Source organism: Pantherophis guttatus, chromosome 1, assembly GCF_059756535.1.
Source record: "Pantherophis guttatus breed Tessera chromosome 1, ASM5975653v1, whole genome shotgun sequence".
Lineage (NCBI taxonomy): Eukaryota > Metazoa > Chordata > Lepidosauria > Squamata > Colubridae > Pantherophis > Pantherophis guttatus.
This window is the reverse complement of record NC_142063.1, coordinates 265,178,126-265,195,185: the sequence shown is the minus strand read 5'-3', so window position 1 is coordinate 265,195,185 and position 17,060 is coordinate 265,178,126. Positions and strand designations below refer to the sequence as shown.

Here is a 17,060-nt window from a genome sequence, read left to right as displayed (position 1 = left end):
CCCAAAAGTTTTTTATTAAAATAAATTCGATAAAAATCAAAAAAATCCGATTTAAATCAAAAAAATCTGATTTTTTTTGATTTTTTTAAAAAAATCATTGATTTTTATCCACCCTGGTATGAAAGCATTTATCTTTGTGGCCTCTAAATTGATACACCCACATATTTGTGGACTTAAGACAATGAACAGGTGCACCAGGTAGGAGTGGAGCAGTAATGTAGACCTGGTGTCTATTATATTTAATCTGAACCAGCCCACATATAACTAAGCATCAGAGCAGCTGTATGTACAAAAAGTTAAAAAACCGTATATCAACAGCTATGCCTGAATAGGTCATTTCCTCCCCCTTCAGATTTCCACAACAGTTAGCTTATAACATCACCTGTTCTAACAATCTGCTGGGAAACTGAGTATATAATAGATTTAAATTACCACAGGGAGCAATAAATTATTTTTTAAAGAACTCTGAATATTTTTCTTCACTGCTGCATTAACTAAATTGATTTCAACAGAAAAAGCTTCCAAAACTCAGACATATTTGATAAAAAACTCTTGGAGAAGCATTTTTGTCTGCATTTTCTTTTCTTTTTTTTTAAATCAGGTTTCCTAGCTTTGAAAGTTCACATACACATGGAAACCTGTTCCCCACTCCCCAATCCAGCTTCTTTATTTATGATAAAGACTAGTTAAGTAGGGTAGGTTCCCTTCCTCTTTCTGCCCAAGGAAAAAGTAGGCTAAAAAAGATGAGTTTGAGCAGTAAATTTGCCATAGGGAAAGGATTAAGCATTCCTTTAATAACTGTCTCTGTTCCACTCAGACTAACCATTCTTAAGGTTGTTTTGCTTTAAAGTGGTGGGAAGGGGGGGGGGGGTTGGTTGCTTAGGAGATGACTGATATGGACATAAGATCTTTTAGCTCCCCCTTTTTAGATCTAAGAACAGTCCTTCCCACTAAGGGACTGTACCCTGCCCAAATCCCAGGCACTATAATTAAAGGCTAGGGTGCCTAGAAATATTGTGGTTTCCCAACAGTTCCTAAGGGGAGATAAGAAAGTTTTGGGTAAAGTAAGCTTGTCAACTGCATTTGCAATTAATGCCGCTGCAGATGACAGGTACTCAACAGTGTAAATGCCTTAATTTAGGATTACAGCAAGTCAGAATCAATCACTGTATATATTTTCCTGTCCTGCTCATTTTCTGTAGCATCCGAGTCCCTTTATTTTCCCATTACATACTAGATAACTGAGCTGCAAGGAACAATTTTGAGTCTCCCCTTCTGCTTCCAACCCCTTTATAAACCAACTCCTTTATAACATATAATGTTGCCAAGGTTACACAACAATATACAATATACAACATCTACTAGGCACAGAGTAAAAATGAGTTTGAAAATTAAGCATACAGACTATTCCTAAGAAAATATGATAATTGAGATTTTAAAAGTAAACCAATATTTTGCCGTGTCTTTTTAAGTAGAGAAATATATATATTACCTTTCTTTTCATTGGATAACTTACTATTAATAGCTGCTTATTTCACTCTAAATGAAATTCTTAGCTTTTGACTTGGCTTTCAATTTCAGATGTTCTAGTATGCCAAAAATCATCAATCAACTTTACCCTGAAGTTACAGTAAGTCTGTAAGTTTTCAAATGGTTTGCAGAGTATCAAGGATTGGAATTTACTGCAAAACAGTTAGATTTAGAAACGACAGTATTCTCTAGAAATATTCTTGGTATTCTGTTAGCCTGCAATCTTTTCAATCTTTCCCATGACTTTTGATCTTCAAATGCGCTTGCTTGATCCCTCTCCTATCAACAATGCTCTCGGCTGACAAAGATGACAAGAGTCCTTTTTGTACTCACAGTTACTTGACCAACAATTTAGGTGTCTATTAATACCTTTATGACACCAGGAAGATGCTGAGTCCCAAATTAAATGAGATAAACTATGTCATTCTCACTCTGCATAGGTAACTATGTCTTTGTGCTTTTAATCAGGCTGTACACCGCCCTGAGTCCTTCGGGAGAAGGGCGGTATAGAAATAAAATAAATAAATAAATAAAATAAATAAACTAAAGTGAAAGTCTTTCAGTGGAAGCTTATTGTTTATGTTACATATGGAGAAAGCCTTTCTCAAACTTTCTAAATCTCTAGGTCATAGAAATATATGTTGTTAAAAATCTGAGAATTGCAGGGTCAGCCCAAGACCTGCAAGACTGCCTGATGAAACATAAGCAACCGCATTCCCATGATCAAGGTGCATAGTATTCCTAAAATATACAGTGTCGGGTCTAAATAAAAATTCAACTTCAGAACACCAGCAGAGGAAACAACAGCTGCACTGATTGGCTCATCTTCACAGCGGACTCTAAATCACATAACCCTGCCCACTGAGGTAGAATCAAACAAATATTTGCTATAAAATACATATATCCCAGCCTTCCTAATCTAATGCTTTTTAGCTATCATAATTTCTCTGATGAATATTACATTGAAGTAAACTGAGCTAACCTCTGGGTTTGGGCATATTTTGATTCTTTCCTATTTTATTTTATCTCTTGATACATTTATACCTGCAAAATCACTTGTGCAAATTGATATAATCCGTTTTGCCTTAAAATGTCCCCCTCATTTTAATTAGTGTATTTTCAATATGTATATACAGGATTTAAAGGATAATAATATAGCAATAGCACTTAGACATATATACTGCTTTACAGCTCTCTCTAGGGAGTTTACAGTGTCAGCATATTGCCCCCCAACAATCTGGGTCCTCATTTTACTGACTTTGGAAGGATAGAAAGCTGAGTCACCTTGAGCTGGTGAAACTTGAACTGCCAAATTGCTGGTAGCTGGCAATCAGCAGAAATAGCCTGCAGTACTGCATTCTAACCACTGTGCCACCACAGCTAATATGCTGTAGACCAGGGTTCCCAGATTATAGGGCATACCCCCTTGGAAGGACATGAAGAAATTCAAGGGGAAGGAAAGATGGGAATACTTTTAGCAAATATCTTCATGTAAAATATTGTGATTGTAAAGGTATTTTCAAAGTCTGAATGGGATTCACATCCTGGCCACCTGTACATTCCCTAGATACCAGAGATAAATTTAGCCTCTTTGTGTCCTTTAGTAAAAATACTAAAAAGCCTCTGCTTTTCACAAGTTGAAAGATAAGCTGGGTTCTGAAGAGAAAACCATATAATTGCTGAGATTTCTGTAACCCTATCCCATTCCTCTTCAATACATCTTTTAAAGGAAACTCTAGGAAAATCGTGTTTTCAATTGACATTATCTGCCAAGGCTTTAACAGTAACTTTTAAATGAAGTAAGTATTTTTCGGAATATAAAATGCTCTGGACTATAAGACGCACCTAGCTTTTGGGGAGGAAAACAAGAAAACAAACCTGCCTCTGCCTCCCTACAATTTGCCTCCTTGCAGCAAAGAGCAAAAAGCCTGGTCAGCTTCAGCACAGCCTGATTAGCACAAGCAACTGATTGTCGGTTGGATCGGCCTCCTGACAATCAGTTGTTTCAGGCTGCAGGGATTGCCATAGCCACCTATCACCATCTCCACGCGCCCCATTTTCAGCCTGTTCCAAGTGGCAGGGATAGGCAGTGGTGGTGGGGATCCCCACCACCTGGAATGGGCCAAAAATGGAGTGCGTGGAGGCAGCGATAGGCGGCGGCAGCGATGGGCAGTGATGATCCCCGCAGCCTGGAACAGCTGGAGGGCGGTATTCTGGGAGGCAGATCCAACCACCAATCAGCTGCTCCTGGTAAATCAAGCTGTTCTGAAGCTGATGAGGCTGTTTCCTGTTTGCTGCAAGGAGGCAAACTGCTAGGAGGCAGAGGCCAAAGGGTGGGAGCCAGCGGGTGGGCGGGGCTTCAGCAACATTCGCTGCATAAGACACACAGACACTTCCCCCCACTTTTTTGGGGGGGGAAGAGTGCATCTTATACACCAAAAATATGGTACTTAACAGACAGAGAAGTTTGGTAAAACCTCAAAGGCGAGTAGCTGGTAGGAAGAGTACTAGAAAGACAGGAGGGTAGAGGCACAATGCATAGTTTTACACACACAAAAATTGTAGGTGGATTGTAAAAGCATTCGGGTGGGGAAATGGGAGAATCTCTGAGATCATCAAGCAAAAAGTAGTAGTTAAATCAATTTCTATTCTCTCTTCATGAACACACTAACTATCAAGAGTTTCAGTTAAGTATATGTTGTGGGCAACCCTGATTCACAAACATCTGCATACATGGGTACATAAAACAGGTCTATTAATTCATTTAGAAGTCTAACTGCAAATTGTCTCCATCAATTAAAAAATAATAAACTACAATATGGGGTGAACACAAACTAATGTATGGACTAGATGTTGAAAACAATAATGCCTATCATTAGGGGAAGAAATTCCTCTTTCGTCATGTCAGCATTTATGGGAATTGCCTGTATAAGTGTAGGTTGACATCAGTATTAATTACATCAGCTGTTCTAAAACAGAAATAATGAAAGAAAAAGAAAGGAGAGCTAGCAGTCAAAGACAAAAGTAACCCACTTCCATTAGGATGTCCTAGAGCTGTTAAGGGAAAATAGAAAGAGAGAGAAACTGTTCATTATACAAAAATATTACTAATTCAGAGCCTGGCTGGAGCCCTGAGTGTGTGGGTTGGTCTAGAAGAGACACAATATTCAATCAATTTCAAGATGAACACTGTGATCCTATGCTGACTTAATTTTAAGTAAGCCCCTTTACAACATTCCTTTGTATACTTTTTAATAAACCCACAGAGAAGAGCACTAAAAGAGAAAAGCAGCACGGTTGAAACAAGGGGGTGGGGGAGGAAAAAAGAGACATCTTTTGCTTTCCTTTTTTGGAAGGCGAGTGGAATTAAAAGATTGGTTGAAGCAGGGAAAGGAAAGAACAAGAGCAAGCAAGCAAGCAAGCCTGAAGCTATTCCCTCCAGTTATAAGGTATTTATTTAGTAAATAGGAGAGGAGAGAAAAGCAAAAGTAAAGGGGAGGAGGAATCCAAGAAACCAGTTAAAGATCCCTTCTGCCTTCTCTAAGGAAATGGACAACAGAGGACTTCAAAATATATTTTGTTCATGGTTTGCTGAACAATTCTGAAACTGCGGCTAAGGGGCAAGCAAAGGGACAAAGCTGCTGCCACCACGTGACCCACCCAAGATCAGCCAGCCTTTCCCAGAAGCTGACAGCTTGAAGCCACATCTCTTTATAGTGTCCTTCTATAGTGCATGGAACAGAACCAGCAATCTCTTTTTGCGATTCTTCTTCTTCCTAATGGGAGTGCATTGCCTTTCCCTAAACATGGGCAATCGGGAACTTCCTACAGCTTCTGATGAGGAATTCAAGAAGGAATACAAGCCTTGGGCAAATCTGTTTCATTTTCAAAACATGCTGTGGAAGGTTGTCTATTGTCAAACTATTTCTGAATATAGTCACTACCCAAACAGAAAGAGTTATTATGCAATTATGATGCAGACCTTGGAAAGGAACTCTTTAATTTTAGTTCTTTGCTGTGATGTGATGTGAGGTCTGAGAGCATTAAATGAATGTTTACCACTACTAGAATAAAATATAGTCTTTCAATCCTTTCCGTAAACTGTTCTTTTCAGGTACCTTGATTAAAAAAGCAACTAAACAAATGAATTTAATAAACTGCTATATTTAATTCGTTACATCCCATATGAGCTTTAACTTGCAACTAGGCGCATGCATAAAATGGGAAATGTGTTTTGTTTTGAGATCAAGATAAAAAAGCTGCACCACTCAAAATATTTTGTTAGAATTAAATTAGCCGTTCTGATGAAAAAAAAAAACTGGAAATTGGCCACAAAGAAAAAAAATATTTATTTTTTTTAATTAAAGGGGAAAAATGGAAACCATAAAAAAAAAAAAACCCTAACAAAAAGCACCATGTTTTTTGATATCTTTCCTGGACTTATGTGTCTGTGTCCTTTCTCCTGGCACAGCTAAAAAAACAGAAACTGTAGGTGATGCTTAACATTTGGATAAAAAGAATTAACAACACAACAGTAAAAAAACAAAACAAAGCCAACAATTGCATTTGCAACTGCCAAGCTCTATTAAGCAGCAAATGTGCATTTAAATGCATTCTGATAACTCAACAACATAAAAGATCATGCACAGATTGGATATCAATACACCTAACTAGCCAATATAACATTCTTTTCATTTTTAAATGCGCTTTGAAATTCAACATTAGAAGCACATTTGATCAGGGATTGGAAAAAGTACAACAAATTGATAAGATGGCAGCAAAGAATTAGTTTCCTGGGGGCTTTTTGCTGTCATCTAGATGATTGAATTTTTGTAGCACAGGTGAAGTATACTCCTACGCAAGAGCATGACAGAAAACCCACACATGTACAAGCCCAGCAAACTAAACCAAAAAACCAAAAAACCAAAAAAAGCCCACAATCTTCCTTTATTTATAACTTAAAATTCAAATAGCAGTTCTAACACTTACCAGTTTCCTTTAGCTGGTAATTTGTGCTAAAAGAAAACACAGCACAGAATATGCAGTCATGAGTGAGTACACAGGGCCAGTTTGTTTAATGACAGTTCAAAGTTATGCCGGCCTTGGATGAAGTGATTGACAACCTGTTTCTTCCACTTATGACTCTTGTACCACCCCCATGGTCACGTGATTGCAATTAGAGTATTTGGCAACTGGCTCACATTTACAACCCCTTGCAGCATTCTGCAGTCACATGATTGCAATTTACTCCCTTTTCCAGTCAATTTTTGGCAAATAATGTCAATTGGAAAAGCGTAACAATCATACGATTCACTTAAGAACCGTATAATTTCTTTAATGACCACAGTAAAAATAGTGGTAAATTTGGGTCTCACTTTACTCACTTTATGACTCACTTTACGACCGCATTGGGGGTGGCTGGAATTCTACTCCCAATTGTGGTCGATGACTACCTGCAATTACAAACCACTACAGATCAGAATGGGTACATTAAGCTGAAATTCTCTGAAATATATCGACCCAGGACATGAAAGCCTACACATTTCTGCACTGACTTCATGTTATGCATGCATTTGGGCTTACATGCCACTCACAATTCAGCAGGACTCCAAGACTCTACAACCTGTTCTTACATTTAAAAGTTAAGGTTCCACTCGCACATATGTGTTAGTCATTCCTGACTCTAGGGGCGGTGCTCATCTCCGTTTCAAAGCCGAAGAGCCAGCGCTGTCCGAAGATGTCTCCGTGGTCAGGAACGCTGTTACCTTCCCACCAAAGATGGTCCCTATTTTTCTACTTGCATTTTTTATGTGCTTTCAAACTGCTGGGTTGGCAGAAGCTGGGACAAGTAACGGGAGCTCACCCCATTACGCAGCACTAGGGACTTGAACTGCTGAACTGCCAACCTTTTGATCAACAAGCTCAGCGCCTTAGCCACTGAGCCACCGTGTCCCTTGCATATACCCTGGAAATAGGCAAATACTAGGATTTAAATAAGATAGTGCCCTAACTGTTACCTTCCCACCAAAGTGGTCCCTATTTTTCTACTTGCATTTTTTTTACATGCTTTCAAACTGCTAGGTTGGCAGAAGTTGGGACAAGTAACGGGAGCTCACCCCATTACGCGGCACTAGGGATTAGAACCGCTGAACTGCCGACCTTTCGATCAACAAGCTCAGCATCTTAGCCACTGAGCCACCGCATCATTTAAAAAGGCTTAAATACTAAAACAGTGTAATACAGTAATAAACAGTTTATATTTTTCTCTGAAGCTGGCCATGAGCCAAATAAAGGAAAGCCCAGCAAATAACAACCAGGCTGGACTCTAGTGAATTTGGACAGCTAGATTATAATCAGTAGAGCTAGCAGAGAGATAGTTTGTGCTTTGTTTTTATGGACTGAGATGGAAACCCTGTAATTTGTTCTGATGTGTGTGCTCATCTGAGATTCTATAGGAAGACCAAGCACCCCCAAAATAGTTATTCATTCCTTTCCTGTTTTTATTTTCTTTTCCTCTGGAACTTTCATTAGATCTCTAACCTTGTTATATATAACAATTTAAAATTTGTAGTGAATCGGTGGCGTCAATTCTGGGAAAGCAATCTAGTTTTCCCTGCCAGGCCAAGCTAATGATGGAAAGGGGGTTATTACCTACCTCTTGTCCCAGTAAACAAGGGCATGAGGGAAATCACCCCCTCCTAGAAGAATTAAATATTTTGAGAAATATTTAAAAAGGCAGAATATTATATTTCCCCTAAAAGTGAAATAGAAATCTTAAGGGAGACAGAAACTCAGCCCCAGCTCCCTGCCCCCAGCAGATATTTGGTGCCCATTAAGAAAGACTGAGCCAGTCTATCTACAAGACAAAAGACCTTCAACTCCAGGGTGATGGGATTAAGACATCATCCTCCAGGACAAAACCATTAAGCCATAATAGGAATTGCCCAACCCTCTTTCAGAACACAAGCCTCTTCATTACATCATCACCCTCCAACCTGGGAGCTCAGACAAACATGACCCCATAGGAATCTGACAACAGCCAATAGAATACGTGTTCTTGCACAGGAACAGGAAGCTCAAGTGCAAAGGCCAAGAGAAGGTTTAAAAGCCCCCCACTCTCAACTCCCTGTGGTCAGCTACCCAGAATCACACGTGCTTGGTGGTTCTGTTCACTATTAAACCCTCTTTCCAATCAGCCTCCATGTTTCCAGTGCCTTTCTCCTGGCTTGGAACTGAACCAGATGGATATTTCTTCCAACAGGTAGAAAGGATTTTTCTGGAAAAAATATTTTCCTAAGGTTATTCTATTTTTTCCCCTGTATGTGTTAATATGCTATAAAAGCCTTCTCCATGCACTCTCCTTGTTTTTCCTGCAACTCTGTCCACCTGTGGTTTTATTCTAGCATAGTACCAGAGCACTTCTAAATCATACCCTCATAAATTCTATGCACTTATGTATTGTAAGCAAAACAACAAGGCTATATGGAATGTGACAACTGACAAATTTTCAAATACAATTCCAATAGCTGTACATATATTTAATGCCCCATGCCTGTAAGCGTGATTTATTCAATATCTGAAAAAGAGACTTTTAGGCAGCTACTATTTCTATTTGATCATTTCTGCTTAAGCTCAATTATACTTCATTTAATGTGAAAAAAAGATATTTTCCAAATAAGTTTGATTTACACTATAACAAAGGAGGATAATTTTCTTCTTTTTTAATGTCAAGAAGCTTTTCATATATGAAGCATTTATTAAATATTTTACTAAACTAAAATTAAAGTTTGGACCAGTTGAGCATTCAGGTTTTAAGGTCCAGTATCTAACCTTAAAACTGGATCCTTAAATGTCAGTATTTTTCAAGTATTCTTTTGGCATTTACAATTAGAACATAACCAGAATTCATCTTTCCCAGAACTAAAATGCATATGAAAAAGACAAGATTTTAATTATTAGGCAGTATCATTTGTATGGCATGAAATCACTGCTGAGTTTCAAGCCAACATTAATAGCTTTTCCCCTGAGAATTTTAGTACATAGTGTGATTATTCAAAGCTGGGTGAAAACATAATATTCCCTTGTGTATCCATTTCCAATTAAGGAAAACTGGAAAGAAAGGCAACTACTACTGTGGTCATAATATAAGATAAAGCGTCAGAACAAATCACAATCAAGTGATTCACTCACTGAAGACAATATAATACATTCTTTAGCAGTAAAATACTCTAATTAAGCACCAAAGTGATACTGGATTATGGAAATTAACTTTGTTTTACATTGAATTCCAAAAGCATAAGAGGGAGGACTAAAGAGAGGAAGAGAATGACTCAAAGAATATGGAAAATACTACTCAATTTGAAATTCTGGAGTCTTTACACAAGGTGAATGAGAAATTGTTTCAAAAATATGTTAAAAGCATCTTTCCTCTCTACTTACAGACATAAATAAGTTAGTATTGCAAATTCGGGGAAACACAAGTTTTTAGCATATTGTTAAAGCAAAAAATAATCAACTTTTGCTTCTCAGCTGGCCACAGTGACCAACACATAGTAACTGATGGATTTACATCTGATTTAAAGGAGTTGATAGCTATTTTGAAAAGGCCAGCACAAACCCATCTACTCATTATCACCTGTTTCTTGAACAGCCATCAAAGTTATTACAACTTAATTGCCCTACATTTCTATCATTTGTCATCTTTCCCTGTCATTTTCAGTCACCAGATTCTTAGGTGACAATTAAATGTTCAAACTTACATTTTTTGTACTCTTCCTATACATTTTGCTGGTTTATGCAGGGAATATGTAGCCCTGCAGAGGCCCACTGAGTAATGAAATAATGTAGCAGGAGCTGACAAACTGTTCAGGTTCTATATATTTATTTATTTATTTATTTATTTATTTATTAAATTTATATACCGCCCTATTCCTAAGGGACTCAGGGCGGTGAACAGCGAACGATAAAAATACATGTAATACAAACGTTAATAATAAAAAACCAATTAAAATATACTAAACATTCTGGTCCTAGATAATTCAAGACATCCCAGTTTAAAATAAAATCAAAAAGCAATATAAAGGGAAAGTTAGGCCAGGCCGGCCTGCTGAAACAATATTACTATGCATTGGCACAAATAATAAAAAGTTAATGTATTTTTTTAAAAAAATACATTTTTAAATAAATCTAACAATCACACTGCCAGATTTTGCAAAAACCTCTGAAATGTTAATAGTTAAAATTTAGAGACAAATTTATACAATTGACTGGTTTTTGTTCAGATAATTTTAGGCAAGCTTCTTTCTTTGTTCTAATATACCTTTTCAGCCATACCTTAGGGAGTAAACCCCATTTTCTCTGATCAAATATATTCTGATCACCAAGCTAAAGCTGAACAACTATGTCCATGGACAAGGAAACAAAACCTATTGAATTCAGGAGGACTTTGCCCTTAATAAAAATGAATTGGAATAGGTCACAAGGATAGAATGTTAAGCAGATTAATGTACATAAAACTTTCAATTTTATCCCTGAGTGAATAAAGACATCACCTGGGATGAAATTGCAAACATTGTGTAAGGGAAAGGATTGGTCCTTTCTCATATTTCCCATGGATCTCTCCCAAATTATTATTTGTCTCTGAGTAAGAAACAGCTGCAAGGGATAATTTCTATTGCCAGAGAAAGAAAGGAAAAGTTTCCATGAAGTACACTAACAGTTTTTTGGATTCTCTCTGAAGTAGCTATTTTTTTTTACTTAAGAGCAAAATTATCAAATTGATGACATTTCAATTACCAGGGCTTGACTAGGAAAATACAAGGATTTTGCCCATTTCACAAGGACATTTATTTTCTCATAAAACTTTTATTCATTTTGTGGAGCTTTCTTAAACCATGGTCTATTTTCGAAAGCACTTAAACATTCCCAACATTCTTCTTCATCCCTGAAAGACTATTTATCAGTTGCAGTTCCACAAATGTCCAAAAATAGCTGACAACAGATAATTCTTTGCAAATTTAGAGTAGGATATCAGAGTCTTGGATTGGTCCAGTTCTGTATTTATATCAATTTATACAGACATTACCTTCTGAAATGCATTAAAAGATACTAAAACATTCATGTTTAAATTAAAATCCACTGATATTGCTGGCTTTCAATAAAAGGTGCATTGTTTGTATTATTAAAGACTACATTCCTATGCATCTATGAAAAGGAGTCTGCTGAGTCCTAGGCAGGCTATTTCTTGGAAGAGATAGAAAGGCCAAAAATGTCTGCAATATTACCTCTTGAATGCTCTTCAGTGGGACATAACAAGATAGTAAGATGTTTTGGAGTTCGACTGGGCTCCTTACTGTTCCATGGATAAATAGTCTTGATCCCAAATGTCCACATTTCTTCCACAGACATTTTTAGAGATCGCTGATCTCATCCATCATCTGTTCTCCTTCCCTTCTTCAATCCTCTTCAACCTCACAAAGCATAATTCTTCATCTAGGACAGACAGACTGGTTCTTGTTACAGTCTGTGGCAGGGTGGATTTGATTTAAATCGAGTTGATTTAAATCACGATTTAAATCATGATTTAAATCACTAGTAAAAAGGCTTGATTTAAATCAACTCGATTTAAATCATAATTTTTAAAGAGCAACTGTCATCTCTGCTACTCCTTTGACCCATTGTTGATTCACCGATAGTCCTAGTGTTGCAGAATATACAGCCTCATGCTACATAACTAAGCTCCATTTCATGCTGAATAAACTAAATTATTTATGTATCTTAAATAGAAAACTATCTTACGACAGATTTTTACCCCAAAAGTTTTTTATTAAAATAAATTTGATAAAAATTAAAAAAAATCCGATTTAAATCAAAAAAATCTAATTTAAATTTTAAAAAATCTGATTTTTTTGATTTTTTTAAAAAAATCATTGGTTTTTATCCACCCTGGTCTGTGGTACTCTTATTCACTGTCTCTCAATCCTTACTTTGAAGGTATTCTTTCATTTGTTCTATGTCCAGTTTTTATACCTATTAAAACATACACCAATGGAAAATCTACTACTTTAATTATTTTGATATTTGTCATAGAAATATTCTTATAATCCAGTCTAAATCCATCACTGTTTTATTCTCTAGCTAGGATTAATCCTATAGTACACTGTTCACCTGCACCTATTCTTGAGCTTAAAAACAAATCTACCAACTTCATTTCTTGATTGTTAAGCAAGAGTTCACTAAATATGCTGTTGACTCTATCTTTATCATCTTTGTATTAAAATTTAAGCAATTTTTTTCACTTTCCTTATGAGCTTCTCTAACTCTTCTACACTTTCACCTAACAAAAATATGTCTTCTATATATTGTATATCACAATGTTCTGATATCCAGTTTTAATTCTAGTTCTTATAACTTCCAACCCATTCATTCTGAATACATTTGGGTGTACAAATTAAAAATGATTTGAGGATAATATGCATCTTTTTCTCTTTCCAACCCTGAATACTCTGCTTCTTTAAATTAAATTATAGTAACTTCTTATCTGTTGTAATAGCATTAGTATGTTTTGCATTCTGGACATGATCTAAACAAAGACCTTTTTGTAATTAAGGAAGAAAAAGTCATCCTCCTTAGATGATCTTACTCTATTATATGCTTTTAAAATCTGTTTTATATTCTTTATCATATTCCTCTGCCCTTTCTGAAGCCCACATTTATTTAATACTTCACTTTCCATACATGAATCCAATTTTCTTTCTTCCCCATCGCCGGCACCCCCAATCCATAGATCACACTGCCTTGTCCCATATTTATTAACATAATACAGTAAGCTTTTCAACTTCTTTTTTTTCTGCAGCTTTAAACTAGCTGGTGAATATTTCAACTGAGTCTAGCAAGCTGGTTTATTGTCTCTCATACCTCCCTTTCTAGGAATGAGTTGCTGAGTATGTTTTCTCCCTACAAATGTTTCTGACATTCTGTAATCCTATTCATAAGAGATTTCAACACAAATTTTCCATATTTTTAAATTTCATTTGTCTACATTAAGCGTTCTATACAGTTATTCTTGAGAATATTCTAGTTAGCCATAACTTTTCCTTTGATCTCAAAAACAATTCTCATTTTCCTTTTCTTGTACTTTCCCTCCATTTGTTGATATTCACTGAAATTACTTTCTTTTTTCTGAAGTCTGAGCTTGAAACTGCATTCAGCCATAACTTAATATTCTTGTTGCCCAGGACTTTTGCCTTCTATTGGTCCCTGACAGGATGGCTTATTCTGAAAACCATTTAGTTCTTGTCTTCATTTTAAAAAATGGAACTTTTTTTTTGCTTCAGTTTTCCCAGTTTGTTCCTTTAACTAAGATATCTTTTTTTCCATAAATGAAGTGCAGAGATTATTAATGAAGTGTATATAGTCACCCATCTGACAAGTGATTCTGAACAGCATACAACAAAAGTAAAAACCACTGATAGATACTAAAACAATCAATATTATAATTATTGTTACTATTATTAAAAATTAGAAAAAACTAAAAAAGAAGAAATATTTGGCAAAGAGATGTTAGTAATAATATAGTCTCTTAATAATTCACTAATTCTCTGGTCCTGGGATAGCACAATAAGTTTTGAGGGACCTTTGGAAAGTCAAAAGTGATGAAAGTAGCCTCTTACTCTGTAGTTTACATTGACCTGATTGTTAGTCTATGTGATGAAGAACTTTTCATATATATTGCAGACTGTATGTCATCTTTATCGTATTTGTGAAAAATGCAGCCTAGAGTTTACCAATTTGCTCCATTAACCTGGTGGCAAGACCTTTATACCATTTAACACCTTTTTTTTGCAACTTGACTCTTAATTTGTCTTCTTCATTCTGCAAGTAAAAGAAGCCATGCATATTAAACTAGCATGTAGTAGCACATTAATGCATTTCTGAGATCCATACAAATCTAGATGGAGTTTTATGATGCCACAATGGGAATAGCGTTCTAGCATAATTTCAGCTATAGTCAATATTTTCCAAAAATATATATTGGGATAACTAGGAGATAAATCTAATAAACCAATCAGGCTTAATTTAAAATGGAAATACAAGCTTCGATCTTCTGGTAGTTACTTCAAAGAGCAGAACACAAGTCAAAGCACTCCTGTTTATCATTTACATCAGGGGTTCCCAACCTGTAGGCTGTAGCCCAATAGTGGGCTGTACTGGGCTGTGGAAATAGCCAGCAAGCATAGCACGTGTGCATGCCGCTTGCGCAAATGGAGCTGCATGCACACACGGAACCATCCCCTCTGCCCTCCCCAATGGTCCACAAAACCAGAAATATTGGGGAACTCTGAATTACATGACATAAGCTTATGGCATAGTATGATGTCTGTTAACCTAAATTCTCATTTCTTCTCTTTGTTTCAGGGTTATTTCTCTTAATAATTCATTCAACTGATAAATTTCTACATTAACAAAGCAGATTTCTCATTGGTAATATGAGTGGCTTTATTCTTTAAACAAGTTTAACTATCCTAACACCCAGGGCGAACCTTTGGAATGTAAACTGTACATATAATCCAATCCAATCATATCAAGCACACTGCAGAGGAACTAGGGATGTATCAAAACTGCACCTACTTCCAGGGTCTGAATTTCTGGCTCTCCAAATAGTTTGCTCCAACTAGATCACCACAGGGGAAGATCATTCTGATTCATTCCTTGGATGAAAAGTAAGCTTAAAAAAAGTAAAAAAGCTTCCTTCATTATCTACATGGAATTTAAATTCCTCAAACTTTATCTTTTATTAAGCTAGTCCAACATTTACAGAAAAATTGGATCACTATGGAGATGCAATGGTATAAGGGAATGACCTTGAGCATCAGGGGGAAAAGCTGCACCTACCCAACTAAAAGATAAAAGATATCCAAGTCCTCAGAAGGAAAGAAAGTAAGGGACACTTTTCCAGAAGGGACCAGTGGTGGGATTCAAGTAATTTAACAACCCTAATGATTTCTCTGCCCTAATGATTTCTTCCAACAACCAGTTTGCCAAACTGCTCAGAAAGTTAACAACCGGTTCTCCTGAAGTGGTGCGAACTGGCTGAATCCCACCACTGGAAAGGACCCTCCCTGGACAATAAAAGAAGTGGAGAGGAAAAATGCTTTCATCTTGTAAGATTCTGTTAATGTAATTTTAAAGATAGAGCTAGTATTCATTGTTGTACTTCTTGTCTGGACTACCTTGAAGGGCTAAGAGGGATTATGTGTGCCATAAAGGATGAATTGGTTGGTTGATAAGTGATAAAAGATGGTTATAGGTACCAAAAGTGTATGTGACTAAAAAAGGGGGGGGATCTGAGCTAAATAGAACCTTATTTAGAAGCTTTTAGAACAGGGTTGCCAAACTTGTGGCCTGCAGGCTGGATGCGTCATATGCTGGCCATGCCCATCCCTGGTTTAGCAAGGAGGGGGGGAAGGTTACAATACATCATGTGATGACAATATGTTGTTGCAAATTTGACACTTCTGTTTTAGAAGATATTGTCAAGCCTGAATCTGACCAGGCTGTGGGGTTGTTTCTATCATGGGTTATTCTCACATTAATTTGGGTTGACACAGTTTGGAGCTAAAGGGAGAGAGCAGAGGTAGATGGAGTCTTCAGCCAAAACAACATAGTTGGCCGATGGCCAGAGGAGGAGAGAAGTCGCCAAGCAATCGGCTCTCATCCGATTGGACAGTGTGACATATTGTTTTGAGAAAATGAGAAACTCTTTATTTAAAGTGGGGTGGAAAGCGCGGGAACCTTTAGTACTGGCTTTCCACCAGTTCGTGCCAAGATGATGTGTCTAAATAAACTTGTTCTTTGAGGAAACGTAATGCCTTGGGAGTTCAATTTGTGATGGGTGCATTAATTGGAACCTGACAGATATCTTATTTCAATGATGAAAAATGGGGGGAAAAGATGGGCTGAAAGGTAAAATTAATTATCTATTTTCAAAGATCTCTCCATTCTAGATTGAGTGGATTGCAAAGCTACCTTTTCTGAGGAAAACCTATTGATCACTGAATCTAATCCTCTTCTTCCCTCTTTTCTCCACCATTTCATTTAATGAAAGTATTCCCTTCTGTTTTGTCACAATCACAGTTAATAACACATAATCTTCTAAAGTAGAAGTTTAGAAACAGACCTGATCTGTTTTGATTCTGATTTAGAGCAGTGCTGGTTGGACCTATCTTTATTTTTAAGGTATGTCGCAGACTCTTTCAAATCCTAAATTCCTTGGAATCTGCTCAAGTCAAATGCACTGCCCTTAATAGGAACTATTTCTGTTTAAAGATGATATATGCAGACTAAAGGTAAGTGCTACATTACTTTGTTCCATTGCAACTGATTGAGCAAAAATATGATATTGAAAGGCTGAGTAGTTACACCAGCATTAATTATTAATTTGCTATTATGATTCTAATGTGGAAAGCAATATACTTTTATATTATGGTCAGATATGGGGATTAATGTATGAGACTGCAATTCTGCATACA

The 17,060-nt window shown here is 36.6% G+C and overlaps 1 protein-coding gene across 3 annotated transcripts in view; it reads right to left on the bottom strand.

Annotated features, from left to right (window-relative positions):
* AKAP12 (A-kinase anchoring protein 12) overlaps positions 1-17,060 on the bottom strand; it is a 60,458-nt gene that overhangs the window by 35,512 nt on the left and 7,886 nt on the right. Inside the window, exon 1 of one of the 3 annotated variants that reach the window (XM_087887478.1) lies at positions 15,160-15,256. The exons of the other annotated variants lie outside the window; for them this stretch is intronic. The gene's annotated coding sequence lies outside the window, so the exon portion shown is untranslated. Of the gene's footprint in view, positions 1-15,159; positions 15,257-17,060 lie in introns of those variants that run through there. 3 annotated transcript variants of the gene reach the window in all.